Raw genomic sequence first — 10849 nt, forward strand, 5'->3', positions numbered from 1 at the left:
AGTCTCAGAGAGGAAAGGAATGTATCTATTTTTTCCAAGGCTGCCCCGGGCTCACCCATGTCCTCTGTGACCTCCAGATTATAAAGTTTCTCGTAAAAGTGTTTAAATTCTTTAGCAATGTCCTTAGTCTCAGAAATAGTTGGACCATTCGCACCCCTCAACTGTGTGACAAAGGTACGTCCGTTACGTTTTCTCAGAAGAGAAGTCATGAGTTTGCTCCCTCTATTTCCATGAAGGTAAAACTTCTGTTGGCTTCTCATGTATATCTTAGCGGAATGTATGTTTAGGAGATCTTTTAAGGATCTTCTGAGTGAGATGAGTTCAGTCTGAGCTTTATTTGTTTGTGAACGTTTATGCATCTTTTCCACCGAACTGATCTTGTGCAGAATGGCCAATACCTCTTTGGACCGTTCTTTTTTTAGATATGAGCCTAGGGCTATGAACTCCCCTCTTAGGACCGCTTTGTGTGTCTCCCAGACTAAAGGCATGGGAGAGCCCGGAAGACAGTTTTCCTTAAAAAAGAGGTTGATGGAAGTAGAGAATCTAGTCACATAAGAGCTAGTGCCCAGAAGGGTCTCATTTAGTGTCCATGTAAAAGAAGTAAGAGGGAGTGACTTAATGTTCATCTCTAGGAAAATCGGGGCATGATCTGAGAGGGAAATAACATCTATTTTTGCAGATTTCACTAGTTGAAGGTGGCAAGATTGGGTTAAGAGATAGTCTAGTCTGTGATAATTATTATGAGGTGAGGAGAAGAAGGTGAAGTCTTTGGTTGTTGGGTATAATGTTCTCCATGGGTCAACTAGATTTAAAGATTGTAGATTGATATGTAATTTTCTTAGTGCTTTTTGAGGTATAGAAGATTTCCCTGATGAAGAATCTATTGCTGGGTTAAAAGTGACATTGAAATCCCCTCCTAATATTATAATCCCTTCTTTAAATAGTCTAAGGGTATTTAATACCTGGCATAGCCAACTAATTTGGTTTTGGTTTGGGGAATAAATATTACAGAATGTGACCTTCGTGTTGGCTAATAGCCCTTTTAACATTATGTATCTCCCATCGGCATCTGAGAGGGCATCTTTTAAAACAAAAGGGACATTTCTTTTAAAGGCTATACTGACTCCTCTCGAGGCTGTGGTGCCAGTGCTATGATACCATGTAGGGAATTGTGTTCTTGACATATCCGGGGTTCTATCTTTTTTGAAATGGGTTTCCTGCAAGAATGCAATACTAGAGTTTTTAGATTTCAGGAATCTCAACAATTGCCCTCTTTTCCTTGGTGAGCGCATGCCCTTCACATTATAAGACACCACTACCACAGTGGCTGATTCCGAGGCGCTACCAGACATAGGTTATGAATGAAATTAAAATAACATCTGTGCACATGTACTGAATAAACATCATAAGTAAAAATGCAATAAGAACATTTTTGAGAAAAAAGTTTAACACAAAACAAAAAGAAATCCCGTCCGTGGCAGAGGCTGGGGCCACAAACATCCTCCCAAACAGACAGGACAGTCCATTGCAGGCGCACAAATGGTAAACAAGATATAATCATTTGCTACCAATAACATTTGTAATAAAGGCAACGTGAAAGAAAGAAAAATTCCGTTGACCTAACGAGTTTTAGGCAATACCCGAACCAGTCAAACCGACAAGATCCGGTTTATCTGACTATCAAAGGCAAGGAGTAGCGTCACCTAAGTGACTCAAGGGGGTGGTTTCTTTTTAGTTCCAGACTTGCCTTGTCTCGGAGAAGCAGACCTCTTGGCTGGGGACCATTCGCCATGATCCGGCAAAGGGAAAAGATCCGAGGGGACATTGGGTGTCATGTCCAAAGGCAGCCAAGAAGGGACATCTACTGCATCAATGTCAAACGTGGACCAAACTTTAGCGAGGTCATCTGGATGACGAATTATGGCTTGTTTTCCTCCACCATGTACGGCAAGACCAAAAGGAAATAACCATTTATATAGGATTTTATTTGCCCGTAGCGTATCAAGGAGAGGTTTCAAGACCCTGCGTTTGGCGAGAGTCGACGGAGCTAGATCCTGGTATATCTGGATTGATGAACCCTCGTAGGTCAAGTTTTTATTATCTCTGGAGGCATTTAGAATTGCAGAGGTATCCAAGTAACTCAGGAGACCACATATCACATCCCTTGGGGGATCCGTGGGTTTAGGTTTGGGCCTGAGCGAGCGGTGTATCCTCTCGATGACATCTGAACACATCGGTCCTGAGGCAGTAGTAAAGCAAATATTTCTCTAGTTGATTTTTCGAGTATTTCATTGGAGACGCTTTCGGGAATCCCCTTGATTCTTATGTTTTTCCGGCGACTCCGATTTTCTTGATCCTCTATAGCTAGTGATGCCATGTTTAGTTGGGATTTGTGAAAGTCCAGGTGGTCTTTTATTTTGTTAGAGTGGCTTATAAGAGAAGACTGAGTGGTTTCTAGGGATTCAACCCTATTGCCTATGTATTGTATATCTTCTCGTAGGCCAGAGACCTCAGCAATTAATGGTTTCATTGCTTGGATTAATGCCTTTTTGAGGAAGGATTTTGAGATTCCACCCGATTCTATTTGAGTGGTGTCACTTCCTGAGGCCTCTTCGCTAGAATCCAATTCATCGGCATGATCGTCAGACTTGGTGTTGGAGCGAGAGGACTTGTGAGCAGGTCGGGCCAGCGAAGTCTTGTGTTTTAGGAATTTTTCCATATCACCTTGTTTGTCTTGTGTTGCGGCAGGTAGAGAAGTTTTGCAGCGCTCTTTATGAGTTTTGACCATTCTAGCTAATTATAGCGCTTACTTAGAAGATCACCACTTGTGCGCCAGTATTACTTTTAGATCAGCATATCTGTGAATATAGTTGAGATAAGAAGAGCATTGTCGTAGTTTTAGTAAAGAAAAAGATTGTCATCAGTCTGACTATGTTGTTCAATTAGGAAGAGAAATATATTCAAAGTTTTTTATGTCACCACCAGGTGGCGTATCAGAACCACTGAATCTCTATATTATTGCAGATTGTCATAGGCAGCCCACTTAGAGGAAGTTTTCCTCACTATGAATGTGTGACAGATTGAGCATCAAGTGTCACCCTCGGTACTTAATAAAAAAGGAATAAAAGGAAAAAAGAAAAAGAAAAACTAAATAAAATAAAATAATAATGTGTTCCCAGAGGGCTTAGGTGTAGGGGCCCCAGTCCAAGAACCAAATTGGTGAACAGGCTTGTACAGGCGCTCAGTATTGGCCACAAGTATGCTTCTGCAGTCACAGTTCCAGAGGGAACATTTACAGCGCCAGGGGGATGGCAGAACTCAGAGTCTTATATGAGAGGCATAAAGAAGGGTATCAAATGGGACAGTTTGCCTCCTTAACGCCCAAACCCGTCCCCAGACAGCACCTCTGATAATAGATTGTTATAATTGTGCCTCCTCTTCATACAGTTCTCTCCTGATCTATTTGCGGAGTAGCCTCTTTTCCCCTCTGTTCTCTCCTGTTTTCCTCTGGCACAGCTAAGGACCACCTCTCAGCCCCAGATAGCAGGTGTAATGGCCCACAGACCTTCAGCCCGCGTTTCTTTATTTCTCCTCAGGGGGAGAGGGGGTGGGAGGCAGGGGACGACCGCAGCCGCACACCAGCCCCGTGGAGCGGTCGGCAGGCAGGGCACACTTCGGGAGACCAGTCAGCGTCACTCACCGCCTCAGTCCAGGGGAGCGGCGGTCACCGCGAGCGTCCTCTTCCCGCCGTCCCTGTCAGCCAGAGGGAACCCCCTTCACCGCTCACCGCCAGCCGCCGCAGCGATGGACCGCACAGCAGAAGGCAGGAACGGGCACTGCCTCAGGGGGCCACTCTGGAGCAGGACCGGATGGGCGAGCAGCGGTGGCTCCTCGTCTGCCGCGCACCCACCGCCAGATAGGTAGGCCAGCGGCGGGAAACCCCTCCGAATATGGCGGGCGAGAGGCACCTCAATGTGGCCGCGGCCACCAGTTACCAGTCTGCGGTCCCTCCGCCAAGGAGCGTTGGGGTCGCTGGACGCTTCACGGGGGGGGCAGATAACCCGTCCCCCGGCTTATAGCCGCCTCGCTCCAGGGGGATGATGCACCGAGCCCAGTGCGTCCACCAGGGGTCGGGAGGGAGTACCTCACGCAGGCTTCAGGCCTGCCCGCAGGCCACAGGTCCTCGCCACTGGTACCGACTGTATAGATGGCTAATCCAGTCAAAAGCGAGGTCTCTGATCTTTAGGGAGATGAATATCCCTCTGTAGAGACGTGGATGGGCTTTGTGGGGCCAGGAATTTAGCGGATAGAGGCCACCATTTGAGGAGCCCCAGGGACACACGTCTTTCTCCTTCGGCTGCTAGCCACGCCCCCTTGCTATAATGTTTTTCTAGCGTTTTAAACGTCCTACACGGGATCCTAATGGAGGAGGTGGATATAATTTTTTATGCACGTTAGTTTTTTCTTACCCTACGCTTTCTTTCATTTCTTTTATTGGCTCATTGTTTTCCCTCCTATAGTTTGTTAGTTACTTAACAGGGTGAGCAGGTGTTAGCCGCCGCGGAGTGGGGGGCGCCAAATAATCTATCAGGGTGCCAACCTCCACTGTTAGGAAGGGACAGCAGGTAAGTGCAGGGTTACGGTATGAGGATAGGTGCACTAGCAGATTCATATATATATTTATTTTTTTCTGTTTTCACTGGGAAGTGGTATTTTTAAAGATTATTTGATTAAAAATATATTTTTAAGGGGACAATATGTTACACGGTTTTTGAATTTCCATACTGTTTATCTCTTTTACTTTGACGCCTTGGGGTGATGAACAACAAACTTCATTTGAACAATTGAAAATGAATTTACAAAAGTCACCTGCTTTGTCCACAGTAGATCCTTCGGCTCCATTTGCTTTGCAAGTACACACATCAGAGACATCTGTGTCTGCTGTGCTGCTACAGTTGTAGTGAGAAGAGTGGAGAATTTGGGGCTATTTTTCTAAGCTTCTCTCACCTGTTGAAAGAGGTTTTGAGACCTGTGCAAGACACTTGGTAGAGGTGTACTTAGCAGTCAAAGCAACTGAACACATTGTTGGGTTCAACAAAATCACTTTGCAAACTCCTCATTCTACACTAAAACTTCTCTTTGAGAACAATATCCCAGGTGTGTCACAGAGCTTTGCTCAGTGGTTATTGTCATTGTCTCCAAAACAAATTGAGGTAGATTATAAGGCCAAATATGTTCTTACTTAGTTGATGCAATATGAAGGGCAAACTCATGATTGTTTAGTCTTTTCATGATCCTAGTCCATCGCTTTTCAGACGGAACCCAGAGGCAACAGATGAACCAATTTTTGTAGATGGTTCCAGATTTTATTGAGATGGACACTACTATTCATGATATGCCATTATTTATCCCAAAAGATCACAGGTTGTAAAACACAAATTACTGTGTAAGTTTTCAGCTCAAAGGGCAGAGCTAGAAGTGATAAAAATGGTACTACAGCTGAACGAAGCTGATGATCAATGTCCCATTGTAATCTACAGTGATAGCTCCTATGTTGTGAGATCACTGACATATTATTTGCCAGTTTGGGGAAAAGAGGCTCTGTAGATTCTTCTAATAAGACCCTTGTACATAGTGACACACTGAAAACAATTTTTGTGATGGCATCAAAAACCCTAATGGTTTTGCTATTGTCAAAGTCCCTGCCAATAAAAAATTTTATGAATTATCTGTTGGAAATGCCACTGCAGATAGGTTAGCCAAAGAGGCAGCCCTGACAGGAGAAGAACTGTTTCACCCTGAAACTTTAGAGATTTTAGCAGTTTAAAGAACAGACACGCATATCCCTTCTTTTGTGGAAAAACAAGAAAAAGACACATCTCTTGTTGCTTCCCAGGTTGATCCAAAACCTCCCTTTGTGAAAACGGGGTTTTGTGCCATGACTTAAACAGGGAGTTGCGTCCTGTTGTACCAAAAGTTCTACAGGTTGAGTTCACAAAATATAATCATGGGTCAACAGAAATTGTTAGGCATTCTCAGAGAGATATTTTACTGGGAAAAGATGGAAGAGACTGTATAAAGTATTGTGCAATTATGTCTCATTTGTGCCCAAATTTATCCAAGACCAAAAGGACAGAAACCGCCACTACTCCGAACCGCACCTGCAGATGGTCCATGGTCCACATTACAAATCGACTACATTGGACCGTTACCATCACGTAAAAATGGTCTCAGGTATGCATTGGTTGTAGTAAATGTTTTTTTCTAAATGGGTTGAAATATTACCTGTTAGGAAAGATGATGCTTTGTCTACAGTTAGAGAATTAGTTTATCATGTCTTTTGTACTTGGGGATCCCAAGAATGATCTCCTCTGATCGAGGAAGTCACTTTACAGGAAAAATCATGCAAGCCGTTTGTACTATTCTAGGGGTACAACAACAGTTCCATGTACCTTACCATCCACAGTCTGCTGGTATTGTAGAAAGGATGAATAGAACAATAAAATCCAGAATTGCCAAGATGCTATTGGACAAAGGCAATACTTGGGTTGATGCCGTACCTTTTGCATTGTTGAGTGTGAGAGGAACAACTTCTTCCACAACTCAGTTTACTCCTTTAGAACTAATGAAAGGAAGAAAAATGCCATTGATTTTTCCACATGAACCATTTTTGTCCACACCTCAAAAAGATGCTGTTGCAAAGTCCAAATGGTTGCAATTGTTGCAGGAAAATTTAAAAACGATTCTTCCAGATGCTGCATCAAGAATGCAGAGAATGGAGCCACCATATGAATCCAAATTCAAAAAAGGGGCTCAGGTGATGATCAAAACTTTCAGGAAGAATGGACCTTGGGAAAGTAACTGAGAAGGTCCCTTTGAGATTATTGAAACCATGGGACAAGTGATGATTCTTGTGCAACGAGCATCTAATGCGGTCAAAAATACCTGCAGACAACAAAGAGTGTGGGTACATGTCGATCAGTGCAAATTGTATATTGCAAAATAATGATACTGCATTTCTTTTAGGAAGAAATGGATTCCAATAAGAGCTGGAATACGAAACACCATGGCCTTGGTGGAAGGGAATCAACACCAATCCTTCAGGAGAAGACGACATTTCCCAGGAAAAGCTACTATCTGATGGGTATTACATTCCTGCTACTATGTACTATGTCAACTGGGATCTACGCAGAAGATATTTTGCATCGTGGAACCAACACTAGTGAAGTGAATGAACCTTTCGAAAGAACTCTACATTCGAGGAAACCAAGAGGATCAAGTCTACAAAACGTAATAGATGAAGACATACCGGACAATTCAGTAGATATTACCGGAAACATTTGCATGGGTTACGGTGTAAATACTGTATTGAGTTACACTTCATACATGACACTAACATAACATTACATGCTACCACAGGACCTAAGACTGGGTTTATACAGTTACAAGGAGATTATGTACACAATAATAAGACAGGCACATGGGAATGTAATCCTACAGATGTGTTATACTGGAATATAGAGATAAGAGGTGAAGAAAAAGCTGTGTGCTCAGGTGATATTACAAATGATGTGATCGCAAAAGGGAAAGTTGGAACATCAAAACAGATATTTGGTTAAAGACACAACTTCTGGGGAAAATTTTAGATCATTACTTTCTATTACAGAGGGAGATGAAGATTGGGTAAAAACATGGAACTTCCAGATAACTAGAGAACCAGTACAAGTACAGGTATCTGTAATTTTTACAGTAACAAATACTATAGCTCCAGAAGTAAGGGTCACCCCACAAGCAGTACATAGTCAAGAAAATATGTCTCCCTTATCATTAAAATGCAACACAAGGTTAGAGTTACCTTCAGAATCTCTGTTAACATGGACCAAGGATAGATTATTTTGGGGAAGTTTTTCAAATGGTCCAACAAATGTTATACACAGAGGTCAATCCGGTAATGTGAGATGGTTAAATAAGAATTTTATTTTTTCTGTAGATAATCCATCTCCTAAGGATTCCGGACTTTACCAATGTTGCGTTTTAACAGAAAATAATTACAAACAATGTAAAGATGTAAATGTGAATATATGGTCAGCAGTAGATAATGTATGCACACAGACAAGATTTCAACCATCTACTTCTTTCCAAATAAACCAATTCCAATCTAGACCCCTATTACGAGAAGGAGTGTTTATGACTATGATATGGACTTTTAACATGTCTAATTGGAAAATCTCTTCTAGATATCCCCAGTGTCAATCACATCTCATTAACATGGAAATGGGAATAGAACAATGGGAAAAGAACCCCAGCACACGTTAGAAGTAAGAGGGGAGTGTTAGAAGGTATTTTGGGGGGGATTAGGAACAGTAGGAAGTCTAACACTATGGACATACATACACTTAAATCAGATTTGGAAAATGTGGGGTATATTGGAGGTAAAGGGGTAAAGATTCAGAAAAGTTTGAATCAAGTCCTTGAAAAGATGGTTTTGAACACTGCTGTTGTATTGGGATCTTCCGTGTCACATCTACAAGATGCTACTTTAGCTTTAATAGAAAGTGAACAGGAATCCCAAGTGGCCAAAACGTGTCTAGAAATTCAGATTGAATATTCCACCAATCTGAAAATGATTGCACAAGTCTTACAAAGTGGAATTACACCTTTAGGACTAATGAGGAATTTGCCTACATAATATAATTTTGCATTAAATCATACAGATTTGTGGGTAAATAAGTGGTTAGGATGTGAACAGAACATTTGTGTAGGAACATCACTGATTCCATTGTCGGAAAGCCAAGAAACCCTGGTTCCTATTACTGTTCTGGGAATCCCTGTTAGTCGTACACAATTGGTATATTAATAACTACAGTACACAGATTTCGCATTTGACGGTATAAACACTGAACAATTAGACATTTCTTCATGCTTAAATTTTGTTTCTAAGGTATTGTGTTTACCTGGACAGGATAAAGTCATTTACCATTCATGTTTCCATAATCATACCTCATGTCATGCCAGAGTGGAGAATGTGCACACGATCCATGACTTGGTGACACCAATAAGCGCTAATAAGATTGGTTTCCAAGTTATGTCAGAAAAAGAAGTCGTTTCTGCATTCTTTTCATCCTGTGTACATGCTGAAAATCTGACAATAGGTTTATATTGTATCGAGGGAAATGTGAAAACTCTCTCAAAGAAGGAAGGAAGTGTTAATATTATGTCAATAGGTTCAAGAAATCTAAAAATCCTTCCAATACAGTTCAATTTGTCCCAAATTAATAATTTTCCTTGGACTATGTGGACAAATGAGATAAAGAAAGACAAGGATTTGTTAACAAAACAGCTAAAAGAAGCTGAAATTGTATTCAGGCATGAGCAAGAGAATTTAAATGATATTGAACATGAGTGGACAAGTATGTCAGGCGCATCTTGGTGGAGAAATTTAGGAAAATCAGTAACTAGTTGGTCACAGTCTTCAGCGAAAATGGCAGCAGGAAATGTATTATCTAATCCAATTGTTATTATATTTATTACAGTTTTGCTGTGTATAATATATCAAATAGTTATGTGTAAAATTAAGAATATTTACAAAAAGATAAAGATAGAAATGAAAAAGGAAGATGATATTCTAAGAGAAATGCTAAAAAGAAAAATATAATCTTTGAATCTTTGATTTAATTTTATTTTAGTCTCAAATTTAGATGACATTCAAAACAGACGTTGATACAAGGTTTTCAGAATAACGAATGAATGTGATACGAATGGTGAGAGAAAGAGTTTAGGATTGATTATGATATTTCTCAAATCATAATCGGGGGAATGTAAAATAATAAAAAATAATGATGCAACATATTTACAGAGATCAATTATTGAACCAGAATCTCTGAGTAAAAAGTGTGTGTATCAGCTATCCTGGAGACCTTGGCTTCTGCATCTGTTGTTTGTATGTCAAAGCTAAAGAGAGGAGTTGTCAAGCTGGTCTATATGTGGATTGCTTAGGATACTCGTAACTGAAACAAATTATATTTAGAATGTACCATGAGGTAATGTAAAGAGTCAATGTATGTTTGGAAATTACTAGGTTCTGCTAATATGGTATGAGCTATGGATATAGCACCAGGTAGATCACCTTATGTGGTTAGGAGGTAGGAAACGATAGTAACCAATGGAAGTCTATGGGTCAAAAGCGTATATAAGGGCAGACCCAGCACCAGTAGGGGGCAGACTTTCTCATTCCTTGAGAACTCTTCACATGGACCACATCATGCCTCAAAGACATACGTAAGACCTATGCTTAATTTTTCTCTTATAATTTGTGTGCTATGAACTTAAAAACTTACTTTTTCTAAATTTTTGTAATCACTTTTTGAATGGACATTAAATAAGACTTGTTTTATCCACACAATTCAATTTTGCTTTTCTTTCCTATTCTCACCGTATTACTTGAAAAATAAGGAACGGTTATTTTTTCTAACAATGTCCAACAGGGCAGAGCCAGGATTTGAACCCCAGTCTCCCACATTGGTGGCTGTGATTTTACTAAACGCGGCACATGTATTGTCGGCTTCTATTATATCTTTTACCGAATGTTACTGATTGTAAGAAATATGCTCGTGTTATCGATCATGAATCCGAATGTACCATATTCGTGCAGAATTTACGTTTATCGATCGTTTTCTGAACATATTCGCTCATCTCTAATTATGTCCACCACAACCTGCTACACAAAATAAAACCCCACTCAGTATGGAGGCATTTACAGTCCACCACAACCCCAGTATAATGGCCCCTACCAGCCACACATTCAGTATGAGAGTCCCAACAGCTCTTCTCTTAATATGATGCCGCCACA

The 10849-nt window shown here is 40.9% G+C and overlaps 1 protein-coding gene across 1 annotated transcript in view; it reads left to right on the forward strand.

The window, feature by feature from the left end:
* LOC138662868 (oocyte zinc finger protein XlCOF6-like) overlaps positions 1–9612 on the forward strand; it is a 52755-nt gene extending 43143 nt beyond the window's left edge. The window contains exon 7 of the mRNA XM_069748854.1: positions 7027–9612. The gene's annotated coding sequence lies outside the window, so the exon portion shown is untranslated. The remainder of the gene's footprint in view (positions 1–7026) is intronic.
* Positions 9613–10849: the final 1237 nt, after the last annotated feature.

Source organism: Ranitomeya imitator, chromosome 2 (genome assembly GCF_032444005.1).
Source record: "Ranitomeya imitator isolate aRanImi1 chromosome 2, aRanImi1.pri, whole genome shotgun sequence".
Classification (NCBI taxonomy): Eukaryota; Metazoa; Chordata; class Amphibia; order Anura; family Dendrobatidae; genus Ranitomeya; species Ranitomeya imitator.